Genomic DNA, 17,754 nt, shown 5'->3' on the forward strand with positions numbered 1-17,754 from the left:
ACCAGGTTCGCTCATGCTCCGACCCCACGGCTATGGTTGACACCTTTAACCTCGCTATGCAAAAAGCCTTAGATATCATCGCCCCATCCAAATTGAGAAAACCTAAACCTCGAGCCCACCTGAACTCTTGGTTCACACCCCAGCTCAGAACCCTGCGCAAAGAAAAACGAATTGTGGAATCACATTGGAAAAGCAACCAGTCCGCAGCCAACAAATCGTGCCTCGTCCTGGCCACCCTTAACTACAAGGAAGCCATATTCCAGGCTAAAAAAGACACTTACAATAAACGTATCGAACAAGCCAAATCCAACACCAAAGAATTGTTTAGAATCCTAAAAGAACTTGAAACCCCTGTCACTGCACCAGACACTTGCATCAAAGATAGCACTTGGTGTACCAAAATCCAAGAGGCTCTCCTTGGGAAGATTGCCACCCTCCAAATTACCAAATTAAAATCAACAAACAATCAAGCCTACAATCGAACCCACAACCCAACCCTATCCCCACCCTAAACCACCCCATCCCAGACTCTCTGACTCCTTTTAGCTTCTCTGCACTCTCCATTTCCAAAGTGGAAAAGATCATCACCAGCCTTAAACCGACCAATTGCCAAGGCAACCTCTGCCCGGCACCTATAATCAAGGAAGCAGCTCATGACCTAGCACCATTCATTACTACGCTCATCAACTCTTCCTTTAGCTCTGGGATCGTACCTGACAATCTGAAGGATGCGTGGGTCATCCCCCTATTGAAAAAAACCTACCCTGGACGCTAGTATACCCACAAACTACAGGCCAATCACCACGGTCCCGTTATTACTAAAAGCCCTCGACCGTGCAGCATAGCTACAAATTCAAGATTACCTTGAATCTAACAAACTCTTGGGACTTAGGCAATCTGGGTTCCGGCCACGTCATGGCACTGAAACTGCCCTCATTTAAAAACACAGATTGAAGATCTAAAAGACGAAGGCAAACTTGCTCTCTTACTCCTCTTGGACCTTTCGGCGGCCTTTGATCTTGTCAATCATGAAATCCTCTGCCACCACCTTAAATCAGATGCACACTTCTCCGATAAAGCTACAACCTGGATTAGCTCCTTTTTAGACAATAGATTCTATGCGCGTGTTCTCTCCACTAGCAGCTGCCCCACCTGCACCTGTCTCCTGTGGCGTGCCACAAGGATCTTGTGTTTCACCCATGTTGTATAACGTGTTCACCAAATCTGTCTTCGATATCTTGGACTATCTGGGTGTCACTTACACCAACTACGCCGACGACACCCAGATACTAATCCCTATCTCAGGTGACTACACGGCTGACTCCCTCGCTATCAATGTCATCTACCAGGTCATCCAGGCATGGAAGGCTCAACACGGACTCCCGTCTTAATGATGAAAAGACTGAGCTCCTTATTCTTGGTTTGCCACAAGAATTTACCAAACTCGACCCTGCGTTCAAGTCCTTCATCATCGATGGGAATATTATCCCAACCGCCAAGGACACAAAAACCCTAGGGATCTACATTGACTCGACCATATCCCTGACCAGACAAACTAACTCAGTCTCTTCCGCAGCGCCATATACCTGCAAGCTTATTACAGCCTGTCGCCCTTTCCTCTCCGCAACCAATTGTGTCACCCTGGCTAGAACTCTTGTATTATCCAAGATTGATTACTGCAATGCACTGTACCTAGGCACCAATTGCTGCAACCTAAACAAGTTGCAAATTGTCCAAAACAATGCTATTAGAGCTGCCCTCAACATTCCCAGGCGCCAACACATATCCGACACCAGACGCAATATTCACTGGCTCTCAGTCCCACAACGTATCTCCCTGAAAACCCTGGCTCTTACCCACAAATGCCTTCATAACCAAGCTCCCTGCTATCTGGCTAACCGATTTGCCCTCCACAACTCCATTAGACCCCGCAGAATGGCTCATTTAAACTGCCTTGAGGTTCCACGTTTCAATCTCCAAAGATCAGGTGGAATTAGCTTCCCTATCTTGGCAGCTTAAGTCTGGAACACGCTTCCTAATGAGCTTAGAGCAGAACCCTCATTCCCGAGATTCAAACACCTTACGAAAACCTGGCTGGCCGCCCAGGACATTTAGCTCTGGGTTCTCTGCTTAATTTGTACATGTATATATAATATGCTTGTCCTCTCATTGCTATTATCATACCTGTAAATTCTGTATTATACTTGTAAACTTTGTAATTATGGTTCTGTCTGTTTTTCCCATGTTGTAACTAAGTGATGCGCCCGGTTGCCCCTGGGCCTGGTGCGCTATACAAATAAATAAAATACAAATACAAATACAAATCTTGCTTGTCATGCTTTTTCTTTTTTCAGTAGTCAGAACTCTTTTTTTCCCAGTTCTGATTGGGACATCACAAAAGCCCAATCTCCAGTCAATCCCCATCTATAAGTTTCTCAACCCTTCAAACTGTTTACCAAGAGAGCCCCAAATAGTAGTGAAAATACGTGTATTAGGTCCTTGGTGGGTGACAACAAAAAGTGTCTGCCTAGTCTCTTTCAATCCTTACCGCTCTTAGCATGAATCCCCAGGCGTGTTTGTGTATGGGCCTCATTACGACCCAGGCGCTAATGGGTTAACGGCGCCGTAAAAGGCTGCGGCGCCGTTAACCTATTAGCGCCTAATTACGAGGTTCCTTTGCGGGACCCGACCTTAACGGCTGATGTAGACCAGCCGTTAAAGTAGGGACCCGCAAATGGACCTTGGTGCTAATTACGGTGCCGCAATTTGCTGCACCGTACTTAGCGCCTTCCCCATTCCCATTGAGTCCTATGGGGCAAAAATGGGAATGGGGAAGGGCCATGGAGGAAGGGAGAATTACCGCCCCGCCAACCTTGTAATGGGGTGGTTATTCCCCCTTTCTCCATGATGGAGCTGGTAACTTACCGGCATGGACCATGGTGCTAATAGCACCATGTTCTTCCGCCAGGGTCGTAATTAGGCCCAATGTCTCGACCCAGCCGTTGGATTCACAATAGGTCTGACTCCAACGTTACATTGACTGTGGGTTCGTAATATTTCATGGGTATTCCTTTCATTTTCAGGGAAATCAATGATAAGCTCAATTAAATAATGATCATCAAAGTCTCCCAATACAATTACGTTGTTACATTTATCCAGAGGCGTAGACAGAGTGAGGCCTGGGCGGGCAAGGCCCACTCAAAATCTGTAAATACCCACTCAATAGCGTTGTGTGGGCATTTACAGATGTAAATGTCACTGTGGAGTGCCCAACTACATAAGCTTCAGGCACCACTTGTTAGACAATCCTGGCTACGCCTCTGCATTTATCCCTCAAATGCCACTCAATTAGTAATGCCTCAACTTTATGTTGCATATGCATGGTATAGTTCCCTCCAGGTGGGTCATAAAGGTTAATGATCAGCATCTTTTTAAGGGTGGGAGTAACACTTCCACCACAGCACGCAACACATCAGCACAATGAGTACTTGAGGTGAACCTGGTCAGACTGAAGAGAGTTCTCGCCCCAATACATAGTCCAGCAACCGGTCTCCCCCTTTCTTTTATGATTGATGGTTGATGGATAATACTGTAGCCATAGATCATGAATTTCCTAGTAGAAAATCTTTCCTGTAGTGCAGAAATGTCCTTTTTCATAATTACTTTTAGTCCAAATTCATTGCACAAAAATGATTGCTAGCCACACGTGTTCCATGATAGTAAGGTACATTTCTGCGTGGACACATATCATGGTGCTTCTTCTCCAAGTAGTTCAGGTACTCATCTCTCGGTGTGACCAGGTGTTGATTTTTGTGGTGGTGGTCAGGAGATGCAAGATTGCAGACTGGATCGCTCAGTGGTGTGTCGTACATTGTTCTCCGGATCTGTATTAAACTTGGGCTGTATGATCTCTGTCTGTTGTGGCTCAAAATAATTGTTACGACTAATTATCAAATTGAATCCTTTGTTATATATTTGGTTGAAGTTTGCCCATAACAGCTCAACTACCAAGGGAGACACAAACTCCACCAAGGCCCAATTCTCGGTGCAATTGACATCTGGGTTTTCAATGTGCGCTGAGTTCATTGATTTCAATGAGGGAATTTGTTTTAGCAGGTTTAAAGGTAGCTCTGGTTCACAAAAACGCTTTTCCGCCGTTGGCTTTAACTCCACAAATTTCACCCACTTTCCACTGGCTGTAGTGTGTGACCTTGTTGCTGGTTACTAGTGTTCAGGGTTCTCGTGGGGTGTGCAGCCGAGGTTTTTTGCATGGCGGGGACAAATGGACGTCTGCTGTCATTTGGTAGTTTTGTCTCATTTGTGTCACCTACTGTCAGTGTTGTGTTTTTAATCTTGGGGTTTATTATATTTGTATTGCCTTCCTTGATGGGGACCCATTTGTCCAGGGTTCCCCGTCCCGAACCATCTTCCCAAGATCTTACTCAGGGTTCTTCTGAGCTTAATTCATTCTCAGCAGCTGGTTGACTTGTGGGTACATTTTTGCAGTTGGTGCCAAAACGATTTTCCACGTTTGGCAGGACTTCCATTAGATTTACTGCATTTCGGTTACCATTAGGTTGGATTCTTTTAGTTGATTATTTCCTCTTGCTCCTTTTTATTTGACCAATTTTGGGTGGTGAGGGGTTTCTCTGCCTATCTCTGGTACTCATCCCCTGGTTAGACTGTGGAGGGGCGTCAGGTTTTCTCCTCATGATGGAGTAGCATAATCGTCATGCCCGTCGATAGTACCATCATTGGCAGATAGCAGACTCGTCACCATCACTGGGACCTCCGTTTGCATTGCATCAGTAGTAATCTGTGTCAATCCAGATTGCGAACAGGGCATTGACGATGGAATAGAATCACAGTCCCAAGAGGAGGCGCTCATATAGTCTGCTCCTTGCTCTATGATGTGCGCTACAATGATATCTACCACTCTGGCTAATATTTGATTGAGTTCTCGCTGTTCTTTTGCCTAGAAGAGCATAGTGCAAATACGGCCTCCACTGTGGCTGCTACCGCATTTAGGTTAGTCATAGTTAAACCTTCAGCACTATCTTCTGGGATCGAATGAATGGTAGTCTCTGTATTTCTGTCAAAAGTTACAGACGCCTCTGATGCTTCTACTAGTCCCACCAAGTCAGGTGAAGCCGAACGTTTCCTACCAATTATGTTGTAATCTTGTGATGGACGGGCTACATTTACCGGGTCAATATCCCCAAGAGATTCTCTTCGCAAATTCAAACATAAATTCAGTAGCAAGTTATTATCAACAAGGCACGAACTATGGCCATTTTCAAACTGGTTGCCCAGTTGCAGCAGTGAAGCTGTCACAACAATGCTTCAAGATCCCTGGACTGGTGTAGTGGCGACGGAGAGAAGAAGCCAATGATCTTAGGTCGTGCTTCACGCATGTGTTCAGCTATGTTCGTTAATAACTTGCTTTTGGGGAAGAATAGATTTTCCAAAGGCTGCAGTCCAAGACTAGGCTCTTAGTTTCCGTGTCCATTCGCTTGCTTCTCTGTAAGGTGTGTGGTTGCTTTCTAACTGGTTTCATAATTAGTATCAAAGCCAGGAGTAGTTCACAATATTTCTTTACTTTTTGATTACAACTTTAACAATGTCACTCACCAGGGTGTTCGCCTCCGATACGCTTCTGGTTTTTGTAATATTCTTCTCAGCCCGCGGGATCTCTGAGGACCATGTTAGGCTGTTACCACTTGCCTGGGAATTTCTCATGCAATCTATTTAAAATCCAGCTTCAGCAGCCTTGATAGCCTCAACTGCCCCAACTGCCCTTCAAACCCATGGCTCTTAAGAAAAGGCCTGGTAAAGGGGAGACTACCCGATCTAAACCCTTCCACAGCCTGCTGGACAGTTAGGTCCTCATGCCTTTGTTTCACACGATTTACCTCCCCCCTTGCAATGGTCAGAGCACACAACTCGGGGTCCTTTTCCCACCGTATGAACTTTTTTCTCCTATGTTAAGCTAGCTCCCATGGTATTACCCCTGCCCCGCCGCTCCCACTTTGATCCCTTCTTACCCCTTCACTCGCTCATCGCCACTTCACAGGTTTAGGCGGTTTAGCATCTTAACATTATCCATTGGCTTTTGTTGTGAGTGTTATAGTTACTGCTTCCAACAGCTTGACCTCACTTTAGGTGGTATCAGGGGAGGGAGGAGGGCATATTTGTAATGGTTATCTGCTTCTTGCCAGGAGATAAGTCAGACCGGGGTCGAGTTTTGTTAGCAGATAAGGAGGACTTTCTTCGAAACTGGCATGAGTTGATTTAGCTTTTGGGTATGGCAGATGTCCCCAAGGTCAAAGACAGCTTTGCGTTTTCAGTTATGGGCGTTTGTCTTTAGAGCTTGACTTCCCAGTGGTCCTAAAGCCATTATGTTCATGGTTGTGTAGTTACAAGTAGCAAGTTGCTTAGAACAAGATGCCATCTCCATAATTCACAAAAAGAACTTCGGTCTCAGTAGTGTTGATACCAAACTTAGTGAAAGATGTGCTATTCTGGCCCTGAGGTGCCCAGCTTCCACCCGCTGTTCTGACAGCTCAACAGAGAATTGAGTGCATTACTGTCATGGAGGTTTCAGACCACAATAGCATCCTGCAGCCTCTAATCGGTGTCATCAGCCAATGGGGCGGCCCTAAACCGGCACCCCTCCTGCACCTCTATCTATCAAGACCAGCTGGTCACCACCAGTGCTATTGGAGGTGGTCGATCAAACAGACAGCTCGTAATGTAATGGTTTGCCTCATACTGATTTGATTGGAAGACCTCTGAAGCGGTTCTAATTCATCTTCCGCCACTAGGAGACTAGTGAGGGTGTTCATCTGCTGAAAAGAAGAGGTAAAGCTGATGAATGGGGTCTGATTGCTCAGAAAAAGACATCTCCCGGTGGATGAGATTTCTAATGTTGGCGGAAACTACAATACCTGGTTTTGTGTTGTTCTTATAGTCAGTTAGTGGCAATCACAATACTTTAGAAGAATATTTCTACTGTGCAAGATACATTCAGAATTCTTATGATAACATACCTGCACGTACATTTGCACCACATGTACTGAAAGTGCTAGTATTTGTACAACACGTAATCTGTCTATTAACATAAATGTCTATTACTCTTTTGAAAACAACAAACTGCAATGGGTGTAAACAATACACATGTACATTCTTCAAGCAGACCATGAGGCCACGGTTAAAATGACAAGTAATGCATGTCCTATGAACCCCCAATCTCTCAAGGGTAGCAAACCCCATGCAGTAACTTATGAATAGTGATGCATCCACCACACATGATATCACAGCGAAGTTGTTTCATATAGCACATGTAGTAGACTAGCGTGATCTAGTGTGTCGATATGAAGCAATGCAGCTCAACGGTCCAAGACTTGAGACATTGGGCCTCATCACGACTTGGGCGGTATTAGCCCTACTGCCAAACTCCCCAGCGCTAATAGCGCCGAATCACGCGTTCGGCGGTAATGTTAATCCCCATTCCCCATTGAGCCCATTCGGGAATGCCCCATTCCCCATTGGGCTCAATGGGGAATTTTTGTGCTGTTACCGCAGGCGAATTTACCGCCGGCGGTAATAGTGCGAATTTTCAGCGGATTTCCCCCCAGCTCAGAGCTGGGGCGAAATCCGCCAAAATCCTTATTTGGCGGACCCTTAAATCCGGCGGTAATAGCGTGACCGCCGGATTTAAGGGCTACCGCCAAAGTCGTGATGAGGCCCACTAGTTTCCCCATGCTGTCACTTACTAAGAATTAATGGTCCTCATTACGACCCTGGCGGAAGACCATGGAGCTATTAGCACCATGGTCTATGCCGGTAACTTACCGACTCCGCCATGGAGAAAGGGGGAATTACCACCCCATTACAAGGTTGGCGGGGCGGTAATTCCCCCTTCCTCCCTGGCCCTTCCCCATTCCCATTTTTGCCCCATAGGGCTCAATGGGAAGGCGCTAAGTACGGTGCCGCAAATTGCCTCGTAATTAGGCGCTAATAGGTTAACGGCGCCGCAGCCTTTTCCGGCGCCGTAACCCATTAGCGCCTGGTACGTAATGAGGCCCAATGTTAAACTCAATTCCCAAGTTACTCAGAGCCACGGCGTCAACTGTCTAGATTCTTGTCCGGACCGGTGTCTAGCGATACGATGGGGAGAGAGATTTTTCTCAGGGAAGTGAGATGGCATGGAGGAACGGTGGGGGTTGTTATCAGGGGTCGAAGTGTACAAAAAGAAGTAGTGGAATTATGCTCCCTGCTGGCCTGCTCCCGCTCCCCCCAAACCCCATCGCCACCAGTGGTCGAAGTTGGCGGGTGCTGTTGGGAGCAGTGTCCCTCTACTTCTTTTAATTAAGTGTTACTGTTCCCATACTTTTATTTTAGAAACAGAATAGCTTCATTTAAGAAAAAAAAGTGTAGAAGAAGTTGAAACTTGCACTTTCAGTGCACTGCACTGAGCATTCCCTTAAACTGCAGGCGCATGCGTTTGGGGATTTGTATTGTGTGTGGGAGGTGGCTTGGCGATGGGGTTTGTGGGGAGTGGGAGCAGGGCAGTAGGGAACATAGGGACCGTGCAATCCAACCCCCCAAACACACCTGCTGCTTAAGGGAATGTTCAGTGCAGTGCACTGAAGTGCACGTTTCAACTTCACCTTACACTTTTATTTCAAAACGAAATAAAAGTATAGGACTTGGACCACTGGTTGTCATGAGGAGAGTCTGGGGTGGAGCAGTGGGGTTTGTTCTATTGAGAGTCTGGGGAGAAGGAGGAGCAGTGGGGTTTATGGACAGGTTCTGGGCTATAAGACTTCGACCACTGGTTGTCATGAGGAGAGTCTGGGGAGGAGCTCTGGGGTTTGTTCTGATGTGAGTCTGGGGAGAAGGAGGAGCAGTGGGGGTTGTTGTGAGGAGAGTCTGGGGTATAGGGCTTCGACCACGGATTGTTATGATGAGAGACTGGGGAGTAGGAGTGGCAGGGTTTCTTCTAATGAGAGTCAGGGGAGAAGGAGGAGCAGTCGGGGTTGTTATGAGGAGAGTCTGGGGAGAGAGAGGGGTTGTGGGGGCTGTTATGGGGAGACTCTGGGGAGAAGGAGGAGCAGTGGGGGTTGTTATGAGGAGAGTCTGGGGAGAGAGAGGGGTTGTGGGGGCTGTTACGGGGAGACTCTGGGGAGAAGGAGGAGCGATGGGGGTTGTTTTGAGGGGAATCTGGGAGTAGGAAGAGAGTTGTGGGTTGTTCTGAGGGGAGACTGGAGATATGGAGGAGCGGTGGGGGTTGTGAGAGGACTCTGGGGATGTGGATGGCGGGGCGATGTTCGGAGGAGGGCAAGCTGGCGATATGGAGGGGTATCTGGCTATGAGCGGGATTTGCACTCTGCAGGAGTTTTCCCTTGTACAGCGGACGGCTCATGTTTTCTCTCCCTGCTAATAAACGGAAACAGCTGTGTGGCGTGTACTGTACCGCAGGAGCAGAGAAGACTGCATCATTTCGTTTCCATCCTCGTCTGCAAACTGATCCCCTGGGGGCTTGGTTTGGGGCACTTGGAAAAGTAGTTGTCGACTTGTAACCTTGCCATGTGTCACGTGGCCATGGGCCAAACCAAACCTGTCTGCTTTCGCCCTCAGGTTTGCCACTTCTATGTCTGCAAAGGAAAGGAAATAACGGACTGTAAAGTCTCCCGATGGAAGTGGCGCCAAAAACATGGTCCCATTGCAATGGCTGCGTCCAGATGCAGGGCAGTATAGTTCGGAGCAGACAGTTGAAATATTCCTGAACGCCTCATCAATCGTTCCTGTTCCGCATTGGCTCCCTGTTGGGAGTCCTAAGGATGAGCTTTCACAGGGGATACGTGATGTGTGTGCCTTTAGTATTAAGAGTAGTTTAGTTAAAAATGGGTGTATGCATGACGCAGACAATAAACTATATGTACTTTTAAGTACACCTAGGCATTCTCCGGTTTATCATGGCAAGGGTCTTGCTTCCTAGCTGTTTAAAAGAGAGTGAGAGGATGGGTCGGCCAAAACGTTGGGCCTCATTCCGAGTCCGGCGGTAACCGAGGCGGTAAAACTGCCTGGTTACCGCCAGACTCGTATTATCATTCCGCCTCTGTGATTCCCGGAATTACCGGGGCATTACAACCCCGGTTTTCGGGAATCACGGAGGCGGAATGGTGTTAATCCCCATTCCCATTGAGTCCTATAGGACTCAATGGGAATGGGGATCATGGAAACACCGGCAGCATCTCGTAATGCTGCCGGTGTTTCCTCGTCCGCCTGCAGGCGGGCGGTGTTAAACCCGCCAGGTCAGACCTGGCGGGAACATCACCTCCCGCCTGCAGGAGTCGGGATCAGGCGGTTCAGAAACAACGGTGGCAGCGGGTTTACCGCCACCGTTATTTCCGGACCGCCTGATTTGTAATGAGACCCGTTCTCTTTATTTTCAAATATGCCTCACATTGTTTGGGTCTTTTCCTATGAAGGTCTTCTCATTTTCCTGCTCGTCTCCTACTTTTATCCTGCCCTCTCACTGCACTTTTCCAGTTAGCTGTTCCTTCCACAGAGAAAACCCTAGTAAAACACTTTGAAGCTCATTTTCTAAAAATGAGTCATTTGGTGGCGAAGAGCTGTTACGTTTGCATTGAATTGAATTGATTGTTTACATAGCGCCTAAGCACAATGGGCCTCATTCCGAGTACGGCGCTAACCAATGGCGCTATTAACGCCTTGGTTGACGCCGTACCCGGAACGGCAGCGCCTTGGTGGATGGCGGAATCACCGCCCCATTCCAAGGTTGGCGGGGCGGTAATTCCCCATTCACCAAGGCTCTTCCCCATTCCCAAATGAGCCCCCATAGGGCTCAATGGGAATGGGGAAGATGCAAATAACGGTGACCGTTCATTACGGTCACCATTATTGGCTTGGAGGCCCCTTTGCGCCCTCGACTTTAACACCTGCTCAAAGCAGGCGTTAAAGGCGAGGGCGCAGAGGGAACTCGGAGTATGGCGGTAAGGGAATACCGCCACCGGTCTCGTTACCGGTGGCCGCTATCCCTTACCGCCATACTCGGAATGAGGCCCAATGTGTTTCAAAGCGCTTCAAGGCTGGGAGGAAACATGGGGGAATACAATGACATTCTTACAAGTCCTTGATACAATCCGAATGTGAAAATTACTATCGTAATCAGCCTGGCGAAATTTCAGCTAGTGCAAGTGGTTTTGACAATGAAGAGGGGGAGGGGTGGGAGAATGAGACATACGAGTGGCTACATTACTATTCCTGACAATTGAGGTAGTGCTGGAATTTAACAAGATGAGGGTGGGACTGCAGGGGTTGGAATGAGGGAGAAGGAAAAGAACAAAACAAGCAGCAATCATCAATAGTGCTGGGGGGAGAGGTAGGAGAACCAAATGAGGTGGGAGAGGAGAGAGAAACAAGCTGCTATCAATCAGGTCAAGAGACATTAGGGATATAGCTATTGACATGTGGTGAGGGGAGGAGGGGAGGGCAGGGGACTGAGACAGACAAGCAACTACCTTACTTTGCCTGACGACAATTGAGGTAGTGCCGGAATATAACAAGAGGAGGGCGAGCGGGGGGTAGGGGGTGTAGGAGTAAGGGAGAAGGAGAAGAACAAAACCAGCAACTATTGTACTAGGCCTGACGGCATTTCAGATAGTGCCGGAGGGGGAGAGGTAGGAGACGACAAATGAGGGGGGCGGGGGAGGAGTAAACAAGAAGCTATCAAAACAGGTGGGGCGACAAATTCCTAGTAGCATAAGTACTAAGGAAACAGTGGAGGGAGGAAGGGGGTGGGACAGAAGAAGAGAGAAACAAGTGGGCAGACATCATGAGACTGCAAGACAACAGGGGAGAAGGGGGGGCAACAAGGACTGAACATGGGATCAGTGGGAGAGTAATAACAATTGCAGGAATTAGAAATAACACATAATGATGCCAGAGAACAATCAAATGCAGAGCAGGATTCAAGATAAGGAAGTTGAAAGCATGAAACAAGTGCCACCATGAGTTCAAAATGCAGTGGAAGTCGAGCATGAAGGATGGAAAAGCTGAAACACCATGTGACAATGAGTACATATCAAAATCCCAGTGGTGATGAACACACTTTATGAAGACAGCTCCTGCAGAGGGGGTGGGGGAGGTACAACAAGGGGGAACAGAAGGGGGGTAGGGGGGAATAACAGAGGCACAAAACAAGGGGCAGGAGGGGCTGGGGGCACACACAAGCTCATAGGGGAAAGAGGGAGGAGGGCACACACAATGCTCAAGGGAGCTAGGAGGGGGTGGGGGTACACATGCTCATGGGGGACAAGAGGGCAGGAGGGGGGCACACATGTCCATGGGGGCAAGATGGGATGAGGGGGCACACACATGCTCATGGGGGCAAAAAGGGAGGAGGGGGACACACATGCTCACAGGGCGCAAGAGGGGGTGTGGTGGGCACACATGCTCATGGGGGGCACACACATGCTCACAGGGGGCGGGGGTGGGGGCACCCACATGCCCACGGGGGCATGAAGGAGGTAGGGGGCTCACGCATGCTCACAGGGGGCAGGGGAGGGGCCACATGCTCAGGGGGGCAAGAGGGGGAGGGGGGCACACATGCTCATGGGAGGCAAGTAGGGAGGGGGGCACACATGCTCACAGGGCAAGAAGGGAGGCACACAAATGCTCACGGGCAAGAGGTGGGGGAACACACATGCTCATGGGGGCTACGGGGGAGGGGGCACACATGCTCATGGGGCAAGAGGTAGGGTGGGGGCACACACATGCTCACGGGGGCAAGAGGTGGGGTGAGGGCACAGATGCTCATGGGGACACAATGGGGGTGGGGGACAAACATGCTCATGGGTCAAGAGGTGGGGTTGGGGGCACACATGCTCACAGGGGCAAGATAAGGGGTGGGGGCACACACATGTTCACGCGGGCAAGATGGGGTGGGGGCACACAAATGCTCACAGGGGCAAGATTGGGGGTGGGGGGCCACACATGCTCACAGGGGCAAGATGGGAGGTGGGGGGCACACATGCTCACAGGGCAAGAGGTGGGGTGGGGGGCACACACATGCTCATGGGGCAAGAGGTGGGGTGGGGGCACACATGCTCACGGGGGGCAAGAAGTGGGATGGGGGCACACATGCTCACAGGGGGCAAGAGGTGGGGTGGGGGTACACATGCTCATGGGCCAAGAGGTGGGGTGGGAGCACACACATGCTCACGGGGGCAATAGGTGGGGTGGGGGACAGACACATGCTCACGTGGGCGGGGGGGGTGGTGGGCACACATGCTCACAAAGCAAGAGGTGGTCTGGGGGGCACACATGCTCATGGGGGGCAAGAGGTTGGGTGGGGGGCACACACATGCTCACAGAGGCAAGAGGTGGGGTGGGTTGGGGGAATGTAAATGCCGGGAGACATTTACATTGCATTACACTGCAATCTAAATGTCGCCCAGCCGCCACATTTTCCTAATTTGCACTTAAGGGTGCAAATGTAAAAGGCAGAAGGTGGCGTCCAAGCGTGTACACCACCTTTTTCCCTTCACATTTGCATTCTGCAGTGTAAAGTGAGTAAACGCTGCCTGGCATGCTAGGCAGCCTTTACTTTTCATTGTGAGCCCCGCTTGCCCGCGACTTCTGAGCTTCCAAACTGAATTGACTCGCAGTGCATCCTGGTACCAAGTCAACCACAGTCGAACCTCGACTGGCTACTGAACCTGGTGACCGCCCCATCTACACTTTATTAGTAAACGCTTTGAGACTGTAGCTACCTTCTGTTCGACCCAGACTCAATGCCAGCTTGCCGCTGGACCATCGTGAATGCTGTATCCTCGAACCAAAGAGAATCTGTGAACGATGCAGAGAAGCCTGGTTCAACACCATCGGACCAACAATACATTTACAAAGGTATTATTGACTGCTGTCAGCCCCCCAGCCATCGTTGGACCCTAGAGACAGGATAGGTTATTTTAATCCCTTTTGCAACCTCAAGAAATATTGTTTATGAACATTGTGGCCTTTAAGTTGCTGTTTCTCCGACTGTCTCATTACCCAGGGTGCTGCATCTATTCTATCTTTGCATAGTCTGTGCTCTTTCTACATGGGTGGATTTTTAGAGCATTTTCTAGCTAGTTATTGTACATGGAGTGTTTGATTAAAGTATATATTTTCATAGAAACTTGATTGGACATTCCTTTATTTTGGACTGTTATACTTTGCAGTTTGGATTGCTACTGAACCACATTCACACCCCTCTTGAGAGTATGGACTTCCCTCTGCTCACGATACCACAAAAAAGGCGAAGGAGATATATCTCTTAACTGTCCCAGTTTTACCTTTTTGATTGTGTTGGCTCTTGGCATCTATAAGTGTGAGTGCTGGGTGGGTGCATTAGCCTCTATTCATCCTGCTACTCCTGCCGAGCAGAACTCAATTCCTCACAGGCGCTTCAGGGAAAACAGCAGTGATTCTGTACTGACAAAAAAGTGGTTTAACAGAATACCCATCACTTTTTTTTCCATACTGCCGAACTGTCATGAGGCCCGTAATATTTTAATGATCTCATAATTATTTAACAATGCATTTTGTTATACATTTGGATCACATTTGATTTTTAAGGTATGGGTTAGTAACAACCTGCTGTCCATTGTTAATACACTATATTTACTCCTGGAATACTTAACATATACCCCATAAGGTAAATATCCTATGCAATCCCAACTCATAATCAAGTGGTATTTGTGTGGTGGTGACCTTCAAACATGCGCAGATGACTAAGTACTTTGTTGAGTCTAACCTGGGTACCCCTAGCCATAGCCATAGGGCGCGGTTGGTTCCGTAAAATGTTTTCTTCCCCAATGGTAAGGAGAAGGGAAAGGCTGCTCCAAGGTACATGGCTCTTTTCCGCCTAAACGATCCCCCAGGCCCACGTCGGACTCCCATCCATGCGGCTCAGTATTCAGACAGCCCGTGTCGCATAGAGGGGGGTCTGACTGGTCACAAAGGCAGTGTATCTGATTCTTTGTATACCCAGAACCAATTTGCCTATCTGGCCAACATGGACGATACTGAATGATGCCAGCACCCAGGGGTGGCCTATAGACAGTCCGGGGGGGTGGCACAATTTGTTGATCTTGATTTCCCAATGTGGTTGCTTTGGAGGGGATGAGCACTTGTCATTTCTATCCTGGAATGTGGCCGGAATAAAAACAAGGCTGGCCTGTTTAGGGGCACAGTCCATGTTTGGAGATGTAGATGTTGTGCTACTCCAAGAGACATGGTCCCAGGATGAGATTAATGTGGATGGTTGTGTCTCATATCTGGTGCTGGCGGAGAGAAATAACCGAGTGAGAAATTATGCTGGTTTATGAATTTTGGTTCAAACGCACCTGGAGAGTAAGGAGGTGGTTTTGACAACCCCAGTGCCATACATATTAGTGGTCAAGATCCCCAGACCTGGCCAGGTGGATCTATTAGTAGTCAATTTTTTATATGATAGACAAAACAAACTGCATGGTAAGAATTGTTTGGGTGTGTTGGCAACAGTCCTGGAGGAGTTCTCCTCCGGTCTGTCTATGGGCAATGTGTGCCTGGTATTGGGTGGTGATTTCAATGCAAAACGGAGGGAGTGGGCCCGTCTCAATACATATGACAACACAGAAGACAAGGTGGCGGGGATACCCCCTCCCCCCATTATGTTGGACTCTAGGCTTTGTGTGGAAGGATTAAGCCTAGGGAACTATCTTTATGATTAGGGGCTGCTGGTTGTAAACAGGCGACCTGGTACGGATATCCCAGGTAGGGTTACTTTTTCCTCCACAATGGGAAGCTCAACGATTGACTACTTTTGTGTCCGAGCTGAGCACCGGTGCCTTTTAGAAGGGTTTGGTGTGGTGGATAACATCTGTAGTGATCATTTTCCCATTAAGCTTGAAATCCAATCGATACCAAGGGTGGTCATGCTGAGCTAAGGTTTCCTTAGATGTCTCTGGACGTAGGCTCAAATGGAGTGAGGATAGGAAGGAGGATCTATTAAGAAAGGCAGTCCAATGAAGCTCACATGAACTGGAGAATCTGCTGTCAGGGAAATCTGGATAATGTAACTATCCCAGAGGAGTTTGGATCCTTGTCGACCAAGCTCTCACAGGTGTTTTCTGGCACCACGGGCAAATGGAGAGGACAAGAAAGGGGGCTGGTTTGACTCTGAGTGTAGGGACGAACCTTCTCTTAACTTTGAACTGTGCAGGAACACCTAAGACTGCCATTATTAGTGCGAGGTCCCATTACAAGAAAGTTCTGGCTATTAGTAAAAGTGCAATTGAGGAGGAAGCATGGGAGACCTGGGTCGTAGGCTCAAGGGACAATGACACCAAACTATTCTGGGAGATTGCACAGCGGGGCCCCTTCTACAAATTCAAAATGGACATCCTGAATAATAATGTACCAGAGAAGGCTTAAATGGAGCTCATACAAAACCTATTGCAGGAATTCAGTTTTGTTCAATATCGGCCTTGCTCTGGATGGAGTCACCACGTGATGGCTGGTCTTTACTCACATATTTGAAATCAGCACTTTTTCTTCAGAAACAATTGGAAAGTATACCACTTTGAAATGATTTTACACACACCCACTGATGATCTGTGTTCTGAGATTCTTTCTAGCTGCTATTTCTGTGAAGTTATATCTTGTATTTTACTGTGTAATAATTGGTATGCATGTTTGTATTTTTAATTGTTTTTATGAATTGTTTTTTATGCATATCTGAAATAAACAAACATGATGATGAAGTGGTGTTATAAAAACAAGTGGCATTTAAAATGCAACATGTTTTTACAATTACCACTAATCTCATAATTAATCCCTTTAGAGAATTAAAGTTATGAAGATTGAAATAAGTGGATCATTTTGGCAATTGGTCCCTTGGACCATTACAAATATATACTAAGAAAGAAATGGGTGTGAATCTATGCAAAACCTAGTGATTTTACATTAATGAAATGCGGACAAAGCGCCGTCGAGGGGGAACCCTCTGATCACATTTGCTGCGGCTCAAGTTGTCGGCCTGGAAGTTGAAGGTGCTCCTCCAATCTCACCTGTGTCTGCCTGTTAACGTTGTGCCACCAATGAAGCCGCAGCAAAGCACAGACAAAGTGCAGTCGGGCAGTCTGGCTAGTATGGTTGGAGAGGATGATGCAGCGAGCCGGGAAGAACAAGCCAGATGGATGTGGAGGTCCAACCTTCTTGTCTGAGGTTTCGCCCTACATTGTATGCATGCGCAATATTTTATTTTGTCCTTTTTCACTGTGGTTAAATGTAAGGCTATTGTACGCTTGAATTCCAAGGTGGGGAAGAAGTACAAGAAGGCTCCTATGCGTGGGCTGTCACTCAGGTCTACCAAGGTCTCCTATGTGCCTATTTGAAGGCTATCTCAGGGATGCTGGATGAGCAAATATCAGGAAATTAAAAGGCTTGCTACAGGGAGCAGGAGAACTGGTTGGCTCTGGATACTAGTAGGTATCCATCGAGCTCCCATCTCCCCCTAGTAGCCACTACCGCAACTGGGAATACTGAGCCTAAGGTTTCTTATTTGCTGGGTACTGGTTCTGCCGACTATGCCAAGTGTATTATTTCCCGAAGCAATGTCACATTTTCCACACCAGTCTCTTTGAGGGATTTACACCCTTCACCCAAGGTTATTCCCTCTATGGCTCACTTGAACTCTGG

This window comes from Ambystoma mexicanum, chromosome 9 (genome assembly GCF_040938575.1).
Source record: "Ambystoma mexicanum isolate Mex_15411 chromosome 9, UKY_AmexF1_1, whole genome shotgun sequence".
Lineage (NCBI taxonomy): Eukaryota > Metazoa > Chordata > Amphibia > Caudata > Ambystomatidae > Ambystoma > Ambystoma mexicanum.